This window comes from Agelaius phoeniceus, chromosome 24 (assembly GCF_051311805.1).
Source record: "Agelaius phoeniceus isolate bAgePho1 chromosome 24, bAgePho1.hap1, whole genome shotgun sequence".
Taxonomy (NCBI): domain Eukaryota; kingdom Metazoa; phylum Chordata; class Aves; order Passeriformes; family Icteridae; genus Agelaius; species Agelaius phoeniceus.
The window spans coordinates 4,590,264-4,608,093 of NC_135288.1; the positions used below are offsets into that span (position 1 = coordinate 4,590,264).

Consider the following 17,830-nt stretch of genomic DNA (forward strand, 5'->3'; position numbering starts at 1 on the left):
ACAGCAGCTTTTCCTCCTACAAAGCAGGAAGGCAAGCAGGACACCCCCCCTCAACAACCCCAAATCTTCATCCCTCAGGGAGGCAGGAATTGCCCAGGTCACCTTTGGATTGCCTTTCCCCCCCACCAAAAATACTGGTCCAGCTTGTGTGAGCTCACAGGAGTGCCTGGCCAGGAGCACTCACTGGCATCCAGGGGGCACAGGGGTGATGGCAGGGGACTGAGGGCTGAGGGGACACCGGGCTCTGCACCCCAGGAAAGCGAGAGCATCCCAGGCAGGCTCTGGGCTTGTCTGAGCTCCCCGGCAGCTCCATCAGAGCTCACTGACAGCAGCTGGGAGAGGCCACGGCAGCTGGGGCTGAGGCAGCTGGGCAGCAGCACCTGGGCAGCCTCCCACAGGCCAAATATGCATGTGTGCACGTGTGTATGCAGGTGTGTATGCACGTGTGTGTGTGTGTGTGTGTGTGTGTGTGTGTGTGTGTGTGTGTGTGTGCAGGTGTGTGTGTGTGTATGCACATGTGTGTGTATGCACATGTGTATGCATATGTGTAGGAATGTGTGAATGCACGTGTGCATGTGTGTATGCAGGTGTGTGTGTGTGTGTGCAGCTGTGTATGTGTGTATCCAGGTGTGCATGCAGGTGTGTAGGCACATGTGCATGACGTGAGCGAGTGTCTATGTGTGTATGCAGGTGTGTATGCAGGTGTGTGTGTGTGTATTTGTGTATGCACGTCTGCATGTGTGTATGCACGTGTGCATGACGTGTGTGTGTGTGTCTGTGTATGTTTGCAGGTGTGTATGCACATATGTATCTGTACACACACGTTTCTACCCGTGGATATGCATGTGTCTGTGCGCATTTATCTGTGCACGCACGTGTGTATCTATGTTCTGGCATGTACCTCGGTGCCTGCACGTCCATGTAGCTGCACACACACACACACACACACACACAGAGCAGAGCTGCCCAGAGCATCCCCGCTCCGCGTTTCCCCGGCACACGTGAAGCCGGCGGCGGGAGCCGCGCTTCGCTCCCGGCGCCGCTGCGGCAGTCCCGGCGTGTCCCCCTGACCTTGCTGCAAACCGCAGCGGCCTTTGGGACGCGGGATGGCACTGGCACGGCTGTGCAGCGAACCTGCCCGCACGCTGGGCCGCACGGGGGATGCCCCCGGGGACCCCCTTGGCAGGGACACTCCGGGGAATTCCAGCTCCGGGCTGGGAGCGCGTTCCCTGGCGGAGCCGGAGCTGCGGAGGCCCGGGGATGGGGAACGCGGGGCAGCGAGTGTGTGCAGAGACCCGAGTCTGCTCAGCCGGGCCCCGCAGGAACACCCGGTCTCCCCTGGCCGCCTCCTCCGGGCCCCTCTCTAGATAAGCACACTGACTTTAGTTAAAGTGTGCGCCAGCTGCAGCCCTGCGACCGGAGCAAGCAGAGACGTGGCGTTGAATGATAATTAAATACATTCGCATCATCTGTCATTTTTTATGCAGGTGCCGGTGTAATAAATCCAAGCTTGACTCTTCTGTCAGCTGGCAGCGAACATGTTTTAACACCAAATCCCGGGGGATGAATTCAGAATGGCTTGGCCTTGCACAGGGAGGAGCCGCCTGTAACAACGCCAAGTGGGTAACGCATACTTGATTGCTTTCATAGTATTTTTATTATTTTGGTGACACGTGCCTGATGTAGCGTTTCAACCCCACTCCCACAGGGAAGGCAAACATTTTTCCACCACTGTCCTCCTGCCACACCCCAACCCTCCACACACAGCCCCAGCTCTGCTCTCCTCGGCCCCTAGCACTGTCCCAGCATCTTGACGTGCCTGTGACCTGTTGGGTTATTAGGATTTTGGTCAAAGAGAAAAAAACCTCAAAATAAAAAGGCAAACAGAAAAAAAATTGCATATTAATTTAATTAGAAAAACGACAACTCAGAAAATTAAATATTTAAGTTACTATGTTATAAAACCTAACTCATCCCTCTGGTGCACAGTGAAGGAGCAGCTCTGTTTCCCCATGGATGTATGCAAACTGCTCTGCAGTCATCCTGTGGAGAACAGTGAATCCTTCACTGCAGGTACTGCTGGGACATCCCTTATGACACTATCTTCCACAGGCATCCACACACCTGTGATGCAGCACCAGCCTCTTAAGTGTACTGACGCTGCAATAATGAACTGTTTCAGTCTGAAGTCGATTTATTATTTTACCAATAGTAAAATTTCTTCTCCTTGCCTTCTGCACACGGCCCAGTTGATGCACAGATCAGGTACAAATCCAGGTGCCGCAGGATGCTCCTGCGTCCAAGCTGGCCCCTGTCCCACAAAGGATGGCCAGGCCTGGCTACAGGAACCAGTCCCTGCAAGCCCAGGTGGGAAAAGCGTGGAGTGCAAAAGCAGAAGCCAAAACCCAAATGAGAACAATCCTCCCAATTCTCACTACGGAGCACCGGTGCCACGGTGTGCCATGGCTGGGCCTTGCCAGCTGCACCCGCTATTTATAACCCTGGCACTTACACAATTACAGCTTGACAACTTACAATACAGGCCTGGAAATCAGAACACTTTATTTACCCAGCCAAAGCTTTATCGGTGCAGTCGGCTTTCCAATGAGGGAAGTTGTGTTTATGAAGCACTTCCTTGGAGGTGCCTGTCTGCCTTCAGCTGCCCTGAGCAGCATCTCCCTTCTGGCAGCACAGGCTGGTGGGAAACACGGAGGTAAATCCTTTGGCAGCACTCTCCATCTTCCAGGTCTTGCTGTACTTTTAACCTAATAAAGTTCTGATTCTCATTTGAGGCAGAAAATGCAACTGAAGGGGCTAACAGCTGTGGGTCCTGCCCCAAAGTGAGCACAAGTGCCTTGGATTGCCCCTAGGTGGTTTCTACCCACATTTACTGCATGCTCCACTCCTTGTTCAGTTTTGACTTTGTCATAGTACTTTGCCAGCTGTATTGTGTGTCCTGGAGCCACATCTTTTTTAACAAATTACATTAAATTAAATCATAAGTAAGCTGAGTGGCTTCAGGAGAGCAGAACCCCCCCTTTTGTGTGCAGAACAAAACCCGGTGCTGCCTGCTTTGCGGTTTCCTTGGCAAGCACACGGCTCTGCTCAGCTCTCCCTTGCTGGAGCAGCAACAGCCCTGTAACATCATCAGAACACAGGGATGATTCTGAATTCGGGGGCAGGAATCACTGACACTGAACTTGGTTACAGACCCATTCCCAGCCACAGACTGTCCCAAGACTATCCCCTTGTCATTCTCCCAATATTCCTAAATCCATAATCCCCAAATCCGGGATCCACCAGTGCCAAAAATTCCTGGTGTGGGTTTGCAATTCCCCCCACCAGCACTACTGCCTGCAGCATCACCCATGCTTTAAACAAAAGCACAGTTTCCCTTTCATTAAAAACATTCCCACGGATTAAAGATTTGGAGGCCGCAGCAAAGCAAGTTGAACATTTACTTTCTATTAAAACATCTAAATGAGAAGATTAAAACCTGTTTTACATTTAACGGGCAAAGTCAAATCAGCATAGGAGCAGCTTAGTGCGTACTTAGAGCCAAGGCATTCTGATGTGCAGAGGTAATCAATTTACAGAGGGAGGGATTTCCTAAAACTACTCAGAAAGGGGTAAAAAAAATAGCACGCATACATTTGAACAGATCTTTCCCTTCTGTCCCCATGGCCGCCTCCCGGAGCTGTTTTGCTGCAGCTCCAATCAGCTCGCTCCCACTGACAGCTCTTGCCCCAGATTCCCCCATAAAATATTTTCACAGCTGATTAGTCTATTTAGCACGTTGCACGCTTAAGCTCTTTTGTTTATTTTTCATTTGAGATGGCAGGAAGAGACGATCCAATGGAATGCAGAAGGGGGTTATTGACTGTGTTTAATGGCAACTGTTTGCAGGAGTAGCAGTTAGAGGTCACAGAGGTGACGCAGACACAGCTGACTGCTGCAGGAATTTCTGCTCTAATTTTCTAACATCCAAACAGACTCTGCCTGGTAACAGAAACCACTGAACTACAGCTGGTTTCTGCCAAGGCAGAATTCCCGGGGGAAGCTGAAAGTCTCCCTTTACAGGGCCAAAATCCAAGTCTATTTGTATTCGCCTGCAGCTGATCTAACAGCATTTGGATACAAGACCAGCTCTGCCCCTGCCACGCGGGTGCTGAGGCAAAGCCCCCACTGCTGCCAGGCACCTCTTCCACAGTGTGTATTAGCCAAACTTTGGGATCACCCATCCCACCAAAAGCGTTTTTTGGTGATGCAATTTCAGATGAGTGCCAAACCCAGAGAGTAACACAAAGCACCATCACTGCTGGACACGGCCCTCCATCCAAATACCTGGGATCCAAACCCAGGTACTGAACCAGCACATGCTGTGATGCCCCCATGGACAGCAGGGAACCCCACAGGACTTGCACATGGATCTCAGTCCCAGGTTTCCAAGTGAGGTGCTCTAATGCAGTGAGTAATTAATTTTATACCCCCTCTCTACAACAGCTCCAACAGATCAGTTGATCCTGCTGCCATTAAAAGGAAGGGATCAGAGCTCCCACACTCCCATATAACAGAATTAGACTGAATGCCCCCACATGTCCTAGAGGTCATCCCAAAGAGAAGTCTCTTCTTCAGTTATATAATCCTCCGTTTCAAAAGTTTATTTAAAAAGTGAAAAGCAACAGAAGGAAGTGAGGGGTAGAGTGGATGTGTGGAGCCCCCGGGGTGGAGGGTTGTTTTCTTTTAAATGATTACACAATTTCAGGGTGAAGCAGCACACAGCTAAAGGGAGAATCACGTGAAAGTGCTGCTTAACTGGCCTTGTCAGACAAGTTTTTTGGCATGAGCATGTATAATGCAAAAGAAATAATCCCTTTAACTAAAATATTTGGAAGAGGGTTGCACAGCCAGCAACCAAAGGGAGGTTTTGCCGTTATTTCTCATCTGATCGCACTGAATAAAATGGTCCAACTTACAAAGTATTTTAGGACAGAATTTGGAGGCTGTCTCTACTTGGAAGCAAATACATTTTGCCACTTGTGCAGACTAAACATACTACACGCAGACGGGAAAGTAGCTGGGTGCTGCAAGGCTCGCTGCAGAAAGCCACACGGACAATGCTCACAGGGGAAGGGTCCCAGCACCAGCCGGCACGAGCAGGAGGCAGGGGAACAGCCCCGGGACGCTCTGCAGCCACCAAGCCCTGCACCCTGCAGCAGCCGAGTGTCGGTGCTGCCGCCGCCTTTGCTCACACACCGGACACGGAGCCCACAGCACGGCAGCGGCTGCTGCGGCCACCACGGGCGGCCTCCCCCGCGCCGCTCCCCGGGCACGGCCCCGGCGCTGCCCCCGCTCTGCGGAGCCACGGCGCTGGCTGCCCTACAATCGCCGTCTCCTCCAAGCCCTCATCTTGCCTGCAAACCTGCACATTCAGTGCCTTCGCAGCACCCTCCTGTGGGGATTCCGCGTCCGTACAGACACGGGGGCAGCTGCGAACGGGGCGCGATGGAAACTCTCCTCTTCCTCCTCCTCCTCCTCCTCCGGCGAGGCGGGCACGGGCAGCTCCGGCCGGCGGCTCCGGGGCGCCAGGCCGTGCCCGCACGCCTCAGGTCCCCGGTACCGAGCGAGGCTGGATGGGTGAGAGGCGATGCCAAAAGCACCGGGGCCACCGGCACAGCCCGGACAGGCCAGGCAGCCGGGGGGGCTGCGGCCAGCGGCGCCCCCGGCACTGCTGCGCTGTGTTTATCTATAAACTACTGACTCACAAAGCGAGCAGCGACAGGTAATTACAAAAAGATGTAAAAATGAAGATTTCTTTGCAGCAAGCCCTGACATACACAAAGTGCTCCTAAACTCCTTCCCTGGGGTGTGCAATTGCCCCCCACGGAGGATATCACTGCTTAAAAACCGGCTCTCAAAACCAGGAAAACCTTCATTTAGCAGCAGCACCTCGTTTGGAACCACTTTTGCATTAATACTTTTGTTTTCATGGTGATGCTGCATTTTCATCCAGATACTTTAAAGCATTTTTGTCGCAAGTTGCAGTGATTTTGCACAACACTTTACACCTCAATGAAAACCTAACACTGTTCTTATTTTTAAGAAAAAGAAGATTTGAGAAAGTTTATAATTATTATGTTACTATACATTTAAGTTTTTTAAAAAATTGTGTTTTATCTACACTCTTAATGCAGAGCATTCAGAGTGGTGCCAAGATACACAAACTCCAGATATTGCTGCAAAATTAGACTTGGATAAATCTCAAATCTGAATCACTGATTGCCCTCCAGGTTACACAGCAATTTAACATCCTTCAGCATGTGACTTGCAGAGAGCAAACAAACCAGTTCTCTTGTGCAACGGGCAGTAAGAACATGGATATGGCATCATTCACTTTTGAAGCATCTCACACCAAATTAATTCATCTTAATAGATGATGTTTTTGCAGGAACAAACCGATTTTTTTGCTTTCCAAATGAAGGATTTTCAAACAAGTCTGGCAGATGAGCATTAGGTGAAGCGCAGACACACTACAGACACACCTCTCTAGTTTAGATGCTCTAAAGCAATGCAAGAGCAAATCGTGAGAGAGATGATAATCCCTCATCTACTTTTTCCTCCACCTAACGAAAAAAGTTCCTTCCATACCCTCACTGCCTGGCAATGAACGCTTTCACCACTCAGGAGTGGCACATTGCTCCCATCCCTGGAGCACTCAAGTATCCTGTCATGGAAAAGAACAGGCCAGAGAATCAATCAGACAGAAGCTGTCAGAAAAGAGCATCTAGTCTGGAAAATTCAGGTGCAAAACTGCAATTAAAGACTGCCTTCCCATTGCCAGAAAGCCTTTCCAAACCATCATCCCGGACAGGAACTAAAACCTTCTCTTAAAAGTTAAAAATTCATTGCGCTCGTCAAACTCTGAGAAAGGAAGAGCTGCTCAGCTACCAAATTCTGCAGACTTAACTGAGCCTTGCTCTTCCAGGGCAAAGAAAGGCTGAGGCTGATGGGAAGCAGGTGTATGGAGGCTGGAGGCAAAGGCAGAAAATCCATCCAACAGAAGCAAGGAAGGTAGGGAATAAGATGTGGCAGAACAGAGCAGGCAGAGTTGCAGCAAGATGAACCAAGCACATGATTTTTTTTGTTACTGTGCCATGAGGTCTGAGACCAGGGAAGGCAGGGATTGCATAGGAGAGGAGGCTGTCATAATTACCGGATATATGATGTGACTTATTACTACCAACAAAAACTACAGCACCTTCCCAGCAGCAGCAGGAGGATTTTCTGGATGAGAACACTCCATTTCTACCTTGAAGAGTATCAGTTCTTCCTCCACTACCCAGCACTGCTCAGGGGATAGTAGGGCTATTCCCAGCTACAAAGAAAATGTGTCCTAAATAAATAGAGAAGAGAAAGCCAAATAAAATGTTTGATAATAAAGTCTTGAAGCTGTAGGCTTTTACAGGAGGGAAATAATCTCCACAGCTGGAAGGACACCTCTCCTGGCATCAAGGTCAGAACTTCTTAAGGAACAGAGGCCACTAGGCAGCACAGACTGGCCCCAACCCAAGTGGTACCTCGGGAGCAGTTCCCTGGCTGCTGCCTTCTACATATCCCCAAGAGGAAAAGCAAAGCCACAGCATAAACCCTGGCAATCAGATCATATGTGGCTCCAACTACTGAATCAGTAATTCCTCAGCCCACAGCCCTGTAACACAAGAGGGTGGAGGGGAATGAGAAATGAGCAGAGGGATCTGGGTGACAGGGCAGCAGAGCTTCTCACTGGGAACACATCCTGTGACATGGCACCTCCCAGGCCCTCGCAAAGAATGGAGAAAAGCAAGTTGTAGTATTTGTTTCATGCGTTCATCACAACAGGAACATCAGCCAGATCTAGACTAGGTCCAAGGGATAATCACTGTAATTAGCACTTCGTTCATATAATTACCAGCAGACCCTGTAACATTTTACAATGGAGGTAATTACCCACATTTTACAGCTGAGGAAACAGATACAGTGCAGGTGAGTAACTTAAAAGAAATCATCAGTGAAACTGTGGCACAGCCAGAGGCTGCAATTATCCTTATTCCCAGCCAAGGCTCTCCCCAATAATCCATGCTGAATTCACTTCTGTCTTGTGGGAAGGAATCCAGAGAAAATAAACACAAACTGGAATTTCCAATGTCTAGAAGAGCTGAAAAGCAGACAAGCCAAACCTGAAGGAGAAATAAAAACACATGTTTATCACTGAGCATTTTCTGAACTGAATGTGCATCTAAGAGCGGGGAACAGGCAGAGGACCCTGCTCTAGCAGACACAAAGCCAATGCAGGGTGTCAAGGGCTACAGTTCTACTTCTGAAGCAGAGGAAAAGCAGAAGCACAGGAGAGGGTCAGGGCTGGCTGCCCAATGGCGCCAGCTCAACCCCTCAGCCATCAGAGTCCTTAATGCATGTCAAGAAGTTAGAGATTAAAGCAGGAGCAATAATTAAATTATTTAAGGACTTTGAAAACCAACATACACCCAGAGCAGCAAGCAGGGTGGTAAGCCTGAGAAATTCACCCCCACCCTAAAGAGAACCTCCCTGCAGAGTGGCTGCCCCAACAGCCGGTGAGGCCAGAGCAGCACCCAGGCTCTGCTCTGGAAAGGGGGAATTCCCTTCCCCTCTGAGCACGAGAGCAGTGGGAGCAGCAGGATCCAAGCCTAGAACCCACCAGCCCTGAAACATGAGGAGGGTTAGCTGGCACTTGGTCAGTTTGTTGCACAGGGTCAGGTGCTGCACAAGAAATCTATGTTTTCCCAGGTAGTGTTGGGCAGGAGATACAGACCTGTCCTGTACCTCTGGATGAGTTTCAGTGTTAACAGAAAATGGTGTGTTTGTGCTGACCAATACATCTGATTTTCAAAAGAAGTCAGACCAAAGTGAGCAATTTGCTGCTTCCTATGTTTTATTAAATAAGCAGCACATGCAGATGACACACAGGTGTCTATTAGGTTGAATAAAGCAGATTAGGTTAATCCAACCCCAGCTGCATTACCTGAACTGCAAGACATGCAACGCTCTGAATCTTGTACGTGTGCCAAGGATTTCATTTCAGCCCTTCAGCCTTCTGTTAAGGTTAATACATAAAAGCCTCCAGCAGCAGAAGATACTGCATAGATTTCAAAATTAAGACTTGTTTCAGGAGTGGATGTTGTCAACATTCTGGCTTTGAGTAACAGAAAAACCTCGTAAGCAGGAACAAATCTCTCAATAGAGTATTCTCTCAAAATCTAAACAGACAAATGTTTTGCTTTGCAAACATTTTGCAGCATTTGTGTAGTTCTTTGATTAAGTGTTTGATGAAAACATGTATTTGAGTTACTGCTCAGTGAAAAACAAGCTCAGTAAAGTGAATTAAGTTCCATCATCTCTTGCCATCCAAGGGTCAGCTGTTGCTGTTCCTGCTGTATCCAGGAGCACTGCAGCAAAAACCCAGGGACAGGTTTTACACTGGGGCAAATAGCAGTGCTGTTGCTGGGTCAACAAAGCAGCCTTTCTTGCCAATGTTTACTGTGTTTTAAAGAGGAAATGGGGGACAATTTCTATCTCCCCCTTCCCAAAGGCTGGACCTCCTCCTCCCTCAGCAGCTCTAGCATCCTGGAAGCCCATGCAATAGCTGAACAGGCATAACCCATATTATTTACACCAATTACTGCAAATAATCATCTGCATCTAACACCATACATGGAAATATCACAACAAAGCATGCATCACTCTGTCATCCCACCACCTTGGCAGCTACACCCAGAGAATGCCATGGGTCAGAGTGCTTACCTTATGAAAGAAGGCAGGATGGACATGACAAAACATGAAATGAGACAAAAAAAAAAAAAAGAAACAAGACATTCTAACCATCTTTTAAGCTCTGTTTTTTTTTATTATTGACTCCAATTCCCAACATCAGACATTTTTATTTCATTTCTTCTTTTTCCCTGCTATTTGTTCTAGCAGGAGGCAGCCAACAGCCAGCCCTCTGCACAAGGAAGGAGATTTCCTTCAGTTTCCAGACATTTAAATAAAGGTTTTTAAGAACTGCTGCCCTGGAAAGTCAGGGCATTCACATCTAACTGCTGCCAACATAAAATATGTGTTATGAGGAGAAAAAGAGTCTTCAAGAGGTTTTCTTGGGCAAAGTAAGTATTTTTTCCCCACTGAGTTTTAAAAACCCTCTTCTGGAGACTGAAGAAATGGCTTAAGATGGTTTCTGGAGGATTCTTCTTCTCCTCAGGATGACAGGTAGCATTAAACCCAAGCCAAAGCCAAATCCCAGCTATCCCAGACAGACTCGGTGAGGAGCAGCAGTCTGTGTACCAGAACTGACAACTCCAGGTCTACAGAAACAATTACAGCTAAAATTTTGAACAGGAGGGGAAAGGAAAATCCACCTGAATGCTTCAAGCACTGATGGAGGCTGTGACAGTCCAGCACAGCTCATAGCCACAGGGTCAGAGAAACTCACACAGTAACACAGAGGTGCTGGGCAGGGAATTCTGTGAATACTGGATCTGCCACTATTTTAACAGGCATTTCTGCCACACAAGGGTAGTTTAAAAACAGGGATCCTGTGGTTAAGCACAGAGATCAGTGCTGGAAATACCTTTTTCAGGCAGGGATGCCAATTCAAACCTGTTTCCTGAAGCAGGTTCTGGTGTTGATGGTGCATCCTCACTAGGATGAACCAGGTACAACCTGCTAGGGCTGAATCCCTCAAGACTCACAGAGGACTCAGGGGGGAAGGAGACAACTCAGGCTCAGCCCAGCAGGACCCCCAGACAGGGGAGCAGAGCCAAATGCAGTCCAGTTTCCCTGGGGAAAGGTCAGCAGGAGGGTGTTCAGGTGAGCTTCAGGCTCCTCCAGAGGCCAGGCACCAGCAGAGCGCAGTGGCACTATGTGAACAGCTCTCTACAATTTTAATCTGTAGTCCTAATGAATGATATAAAGTTTTATAAGCATCAACAAGGCTCTGAGAAGACCTAAATCCATTTCAGTGCTCATTTAGCAGCTTCATCTGTGTGCAATTAAAACTTCAGCATTAAATGTTAGAGAATAAAATAATGAGACACTTAAAAAGTAATCTGTACTTCAGTGGGCCGTGCTCAGTGGATTTCATATGATCCTTTACCAGATAAAAATAGAATCTGGCCAAAATCTGTCTTATCCACTGCTTCCCTTTCAAGAGGAAAATGGAAAGAGCCAACTAAGCTTTGGGGGCTTTGCCATCCCACGTACACACAACGCTGCTTCCCTAAGCACAGCCGTGCCTAAAGCACAGCTCCAAGCATTGATAACTTCCCTTTGGGCTCCAATGATAACAGAAAAATAAATGCAAATTGAGTTTCAAGTGAGATTTTCATTTTGGTCTGAAGCCTAATCTTTTATTAAAACAGCTATCAGTTTGGAGCTGATGGTTTGGAAAAGTTAACTTCAGGACAGGAAAAATATTTTAACAGCAAAGAATAGTTCTTATTTGTAAGTGTATCTGAAATGCTCCCAAGGTTACTTTAAGCTACAAAAGTTGACTAGAGGGGGATACAGATGGGCCATGGACAGGCCACATGAATGGGTTTTACTGAACAAATCAACTGTAGAAAAAATGTGAACTAAAAGCAAAGATGTACATAAATATCAAAATAGATTGAGTGGGAGAACACAGATCAAAAGAAGTATTATACAGGCAACATACACACAGTTAAACTTAAAAGAAGCAAAAAACCAACGAAAAATACATATTTTATTAACAACTGAAATAATGTTTATTCAAGAAAAAGCAACATTGGGCATCCTCATAGAAAAGAAAAAAGACATCTGGGGAGGTCAAAGAACGCTACAGTTTAAAATGATGAAATGTTACAGCTTACACACCAAAATTAAAAATGAAATGAAATTAAAAAAATGAAATGGTTACCAAAGTAATGCAGGTCAAGGGATCAAAGGTGAAGGGTCACACACTATTAAAAAGAAATCCAAAAGGGCGTCTGCATCAAGATCTCTGCAAAACAAAGGAGCTTCAGTGAGTAAAACTAGAACCTTCTATGGAAGCACATCAAAGCTCTGCACTCCACACCCAGCCCAAGCAGCACACTCAGCTGCTCTCCTGTGCCATGGCTGCTGCCCCTCCTGCAGCCACGCTGGGCAACTCCTGTTTCCAGCCACTTTGGCTTGTTATTATTAACCTCCCTGTAGAAAGGCTCCTTAAAGTTTTCCCATTTCCACGTTGGAGCATTGGTTTCTTGTTTCACAAACTGTTCTCAGCACCGAGGGAATGAGGCTGCGCAGCCCCAAGCGTCAGCTGCAGGTCCTGCATTGGCACTGACCCCTACCTGTGCCAAGGAGGCTCTGCTTAGGTCAGAACACTCCTGGCTGTCAACACAACTGCTGGATGGCTGCTTTTTAGAGAAAGCTTGACATGCTTTTTCAACAGTTTTCTTTATTCACTGTAACTGTGGAAATCTGGTAATTATTGACACACACGCACGCTGAACCCCTCACATTGTAACGTATTGCTTTAACACTCCAATAAAAAAGTAATTCAAATGTGGTTTCCAAGACAAAGGCCTCTCCTCCTGGAATTTCAATTACACAGAAGCTATAAAACAACCTTTGGTACCCATTTCCAAGCAAGATGCAGTCAATTATCTATACTAAATTTATGCAGGGAACGTAATATTTACATCAGATAACTTTTGGAGAAAGACAACCACCAAGGGCATTTCATTCCTCTTCATTCCAGCATCCCTCCCCCTGCCTGGCAAGGCATTAAGTTTTGGGAGACTCTTATCTGGACCAAACCAGCCCTGTGCTTGAAGCCAAGAAAAAAACTCCCCGCACAAAACCCTGCCTTTGTAAGGCAAAGAAGCCCCCAGTGTCAGAGAATCACCCACTGAGACACAGCACAAGGATCTAATCTGCCTGGATGTTTTTCCAGAAACCATCTCATCTTTCCATGTCATTGCTGCTTCATGTGTGTCACAGTCAGGAACTTGCTGAAGAATGCAAGAAGGTCCTTATTCCCCTCAGCAACCATGTCTGGCAAACCCTCCTGCTAAAGCTACTGCTTGCTGACCTTAAAACTCAGTTCCTGCCATTATTTCCACCATTTATTAATTCCAGTTTCTGTGAGCCAAACCAGTAAATCCACATTTCTGCTGCTCCCTCACTGCTGTGCTGGACTGCCTCCCCTCACCACAGCTCACACTGCAGATGTGCCAGACAACCTCGATATCAAAGAAAGCAGTTTGGAACCCAGCAACTCTGCAATAACTCAACAGCACGGACACAGACTTGCAGTGGCTCATCAGATAAATGAGTCTGAAGGCATCAACATGAGTTGTGTCACCAGGAAGACTCCAGAGCTCAGGAACCTTGGAGGTGCATGACAGGGACATGCCTGCAGGACCACAACTTCTCAGGTAACAGAAAGTTTGCAAAGATGAGTTTTAGGCAACTCCAGGAACATTTTAGCCCTGGGACAACATTGGTGGGGCACGAACCCAAGGTGGGATACAGGGCTCTCCAGTGCCTGGCCCAGTCCAGGGCTGTGTGCTGCAAACAGCTCCCAGCTCCTGCAGTCTGTCAACAACAGGGCACAGACAGCAGATACAAAGGAATGAACACAGAGAATTGGGTTTTCTTCTCCCCATTGCAGTGGATTATGCCCTCTCCTGCTGTCCCTAGGACACTGTTCCCCACAAAGACCACTGCTTCTTTACCTCTTTCCCTTAGGTAGTGCCCCAGCAGAAGAAAACCTTTGCTTTCACTTGCATTAATTTTTCCTTCATATCTAGTTTTTCTTTCTAATCTAAATTCTCTGATTTTCTCTTCCAAATGAAACAGCCACCCTTAGAAGCAGCAAACCTGAGACCAAGATGACAGGATTTCAATCCCCTACAAAATATAATCTTCTCAATTCCCATTCATTTGCCAAGTAAACCAATTCCTGTGTACATGCCAGGCCCTGGCAGAGAGACTGAGTTTCTAAATTGACTTTGTTGTACCATTTTCCTTGCATAACACAGAAGCACACCTTGTGTAACACCAGTGAGTATTTTACTCAGTGCTGGGCAAGCCAGAGACCCAGACACACAATGCAGTGGTACCTACCACTACTGCTGTGTTCCTGCAGATAAACTGGTAAATACTAACTGAATTAATCCACTTTCCTGACTCCCTCATGTTTCAAGAAGAGTTTCCATAACCAGTAACTCCAAATTTTTATTCCCCACACACCCAATTCCACTTTTGCTTTTGATACTACATTTCAGGATAATCATGTACAGTTAACAAGGATGAGCCACAACAGATGACAGGTTAGGAAAAGCGCACCAGATCCATCAACTGGAGGAAATAATCCTCCACCTTATTTCCCCACAAGACAAAGGATTTGGAGCCACTGTACAGCCACTGTCCAGGTATCTGGACGCACATTTGTTGCTGTACTATGGTCATCTACAACACCCATTCTGTGGAGGAACCTGGAAGTACCAAACAGCAAAAAACCCTAATACCACTGACCAATATTCAGACAGGGCACTAATGAGAGTCAGGTGGTTAAATACTATCAATATTTTATACTTTCTATACAATATGCTAAAACTAATGAAGTTTGTTTTTTTTCTTTAGGCTGTCGTTAAGTGTAAAAAAAGTTAATTCATTAATTTAATTTATTCAAAAGAGTTTAACTTTGAGTTAAAAAAAAAAAGTAACAAGGGCAGTGAATTACTCCAAACCCTCCACCTGTTTGGTCTGCTTCACAGGAGTCACTCCAATTCCAGCACTCTGACATACTAACTGCCCAGCATTACAAGATCAGCTCTTTTTCACTGACCCTAACATGAACCAAAGGGAAGGGAAAGAAGCCACGTTTTCCTAAGAGGAAGGTGAGGATCTGTGTTTGAGCATGAACAGGTATTACTGCCCTTGCTCAAACCACCCGCATTGGTGACTGGTAGGTAACTTCCAATACTGCTCAATCCTCCGCCTGCTCACAGTAGTCATTAGGGCTGTAAACACAACTGAGGAACTGCAAACACAACGCCAGCAACACATTCCTGCTTTGCACATTTAAGTAAAGCATAGGATTTCATTAATTTCACAAAATAAACCCACAATTAAGTGCTTGTGTTGGAGAAATTGCCCATCTCGCTCACGGATCAGCCTCAAAGCCCAACCACATGCGCAGCGGGAGGAGCCGCCCCCACACGCCAGACAGCCCCAGTCAGGTGCACCAACACTTCTGCTCTGCTCACGCTGCAAACACTGCTTCCCTTGCATTTCACTGGCTGAGCTCTTTCTTCTTTAAAGCAAGTGGGGTTCCTCACATTGCTGCTGGTGGCCAAGAGGAGGGGCAGGCTCTGGAGGAACAGTCCCACGGGCTGGCAGTGCAGGCACCCAGCTCGCTGGTGACAGAGCCAGGTGGGACAGGTCTCTCTGAGGCACAGCCCCTCACACACCACCAGCACTGAAATAAAGGATGAGAACCAACACTGGCACTCTGGATTTTATGGATGCTCTGGCTGCTCCAGCACTTGGCAAACACTTTGTTTCCAACAAGGTATCACCTGCCATTCCCAAACCCTTGTAGTAATGTGCCTCAGTCCACAGCTCAGCACCACACAAAGGGCACCCCCAGGTGCCAGAGCAGTGGGGGCAGGAGGAGCTGCTATGTGGGAGCACACACAAGCTGGTCTGCAACCACTTCCTTGCTGCTCCTCCAGTGGAGGATCATCAGGTGGAATAGAAAGCAACAGCATTTCTAGTAACAGCATTTGCCATTACCACCGGAGTATTTTATACTGGGATCACGTGGGCAGCAGGCAATTAGTCTAAATTCAATATTCTTATTGCTTTTGAGAAACCCCAGAGCTGACACAGACTGCGAGGATGTCCCAGCCCTGGGAGTGCTCCTAAGCAGGGACAGGGTTCTCCCAACAGCTGCAGCAGCCTCTGGCTTTGGGAACCCTGAGCTCCGGCTGAACACATCTGAATGAATTGATGTAACGCATTTAAAAAAATATGCTGGACTTCAGAGTCCACAGGGAGCTGTACTGAACACTGCTCCTTTTCCACTGAGTTTTGCCATCTTGAGGGGACACTGTGACCTACATCAACAACTCTTCCCTGCTCCAGCTGGGCTGGTGACACAAACTGGTCCCATACACTTGCTCAACATCACATATTTGTAACATGTTCAGCTACTTTGGTGAATAAGGAATGGACTGGAACAGGCAGTGCAGAGTTACAATACACCACACCTTAAAACAAGGAGGTTTTTAAAGTTTTCTGATACAAGAGTCGATTCTAAAAGACACTTAGAAACATTAAAAAGGGAAAAAAAAAAAGGAAAAAAAAAAGCAGTAGCAGTAACCCTGCTGCTGAGTTTGAAGCAGAGCAGGGCTTGGATGTACAAACGTGTGGCGACAGGAGCCGTGCGGTGACCAGCTGCCCGCCACTCAGCCGAGGGGAGCCGCAGGAGCAGGCAGTAGGAATGAATTGCTTCCACCTCCTCCCTGCCAGCATTTCAGAGCATCACAGCCAGCCCCAAGGCTCCAGACTCGCTCCCCCTATCAGTCTGGGTCCCTCACGTCCCTCAGGCAGTTCTCCAAAGCTTCAAGATCTTCTCTGTGCTTTAGAGAAAAGATGGCAAATAACTCGTTGTCAAGTGAAAAGGAGAATGTCACTGTCATGCGAGCAAAGCAAGGACGCCAGAGCACATCGAGATGTCAGTGAACACGCGACTCCTGGGCCCCCAGGCAGCAGAGACAGAGAGGGTTTCCTCCTATGCTAAATAATGCTCAATACAGTTTCATAATTGCATTATTTGAATACTCTCCCAAGCAGTATCTGAGCCTAGTGACTGCAAAATGTGGATGGCTGGGTGACTCTAGAGAGCAGGGCAGTTCTGCCATGCCCCTCCAGACAAGCCTAAGCACATGGAGCAATTGCTGCTGGCTTTTTCTACCATGAAAGTCCTGGGCTTCTCCCAAGAGACTGTAAATAGAGAATCCTATTGGAACCAAAGCCCAAGATAGCATTTTACATTTCCAATGTTTAACTTTTTCTTCTTTCTCGCACCGTGTCATTAAGTGTTTACAAGGATGATTAATGACTGCGGCTGCCAACTGTTAACGAACGGCATCTCTGTTCAGAGCTGCAATCCGGTGTCTGGCAGGCGCTGTGCACAGACAAGGTTACTCCAACATCCTTGAGCCCCAGCACCCCGGGAAGCTCCCAGTTCCCAGACAGAAAGCAGCGGGATGCATCTCCTGCAGACAACACATCTTGCTGCCCCCAAAGTGACTAACAGTAATGAGGCACCACCTTCACCACCTCTGTCAGGGGACACGAGTTCAGCTGGGGCACCTGGAGGGTGGCTCTGTGCAGCCCTGCTTTGAGAACCCAGCCCTGCTCCCATGGAAGGGAGCCGAGATCCAGCGCTCCCAAAATTCTCGCTCAAGGCGCGCTGCCAGCACGCCGAGCCAGAAGCCTTTGCTCCATCCACTCACTGAAACCAAAGTGGATCTGCATTTCACAAACCCTAAAATGGTTCAGAGTGAACAACAACTAAACCCTTGGAGTGAGGAACTCCCTCACAAGCACAAGCACTGCAGAAGTTTCTCGCAACTAACTCATTTGTCTTAATGTGAGAAATAATATGAGAGCCCCATCTCTATCCTCTCCCAGAGCTGGAGAAATAAGCACAATGCACCTTTACAGGCATTTCAAAAATGTAAATCTGTAATTAAATTGCTAGGCTTAACTTAAGATTTTCTATCTCTGGTAAAAAAAAATT

General features: G+C 47.5%; 1 protein-coding gene and 1 long non-coding RNA gene across 7 annotated transcripts in view; both read right to left on the reverse strand.

The window, feature by feature from the left end:
- CAMTA1 (calmodulin binding transcription activator 1) overlaps nt 1-17,830 on the reverse strand; it is a 249,553-nt gene that overhangs the window by 204,494 nt on the left and 27,229 nt on the right. The gene's annotated exons all lie outside the window — the stretch shown is intronic.
- Nucleotides 1,891-12,033, reverse strand: LOC129129659 (uncharacterized). The gene is made up of 2 exons (XR_013185120.1): nt 11,948-12,033; nt 1,891-8,216 (listed from the first exon to the last, which is right to left on the reverse strand). It is a non-coding gene; the product is annotated as an uncharacterized LOC129129659 (long non-coding RNA).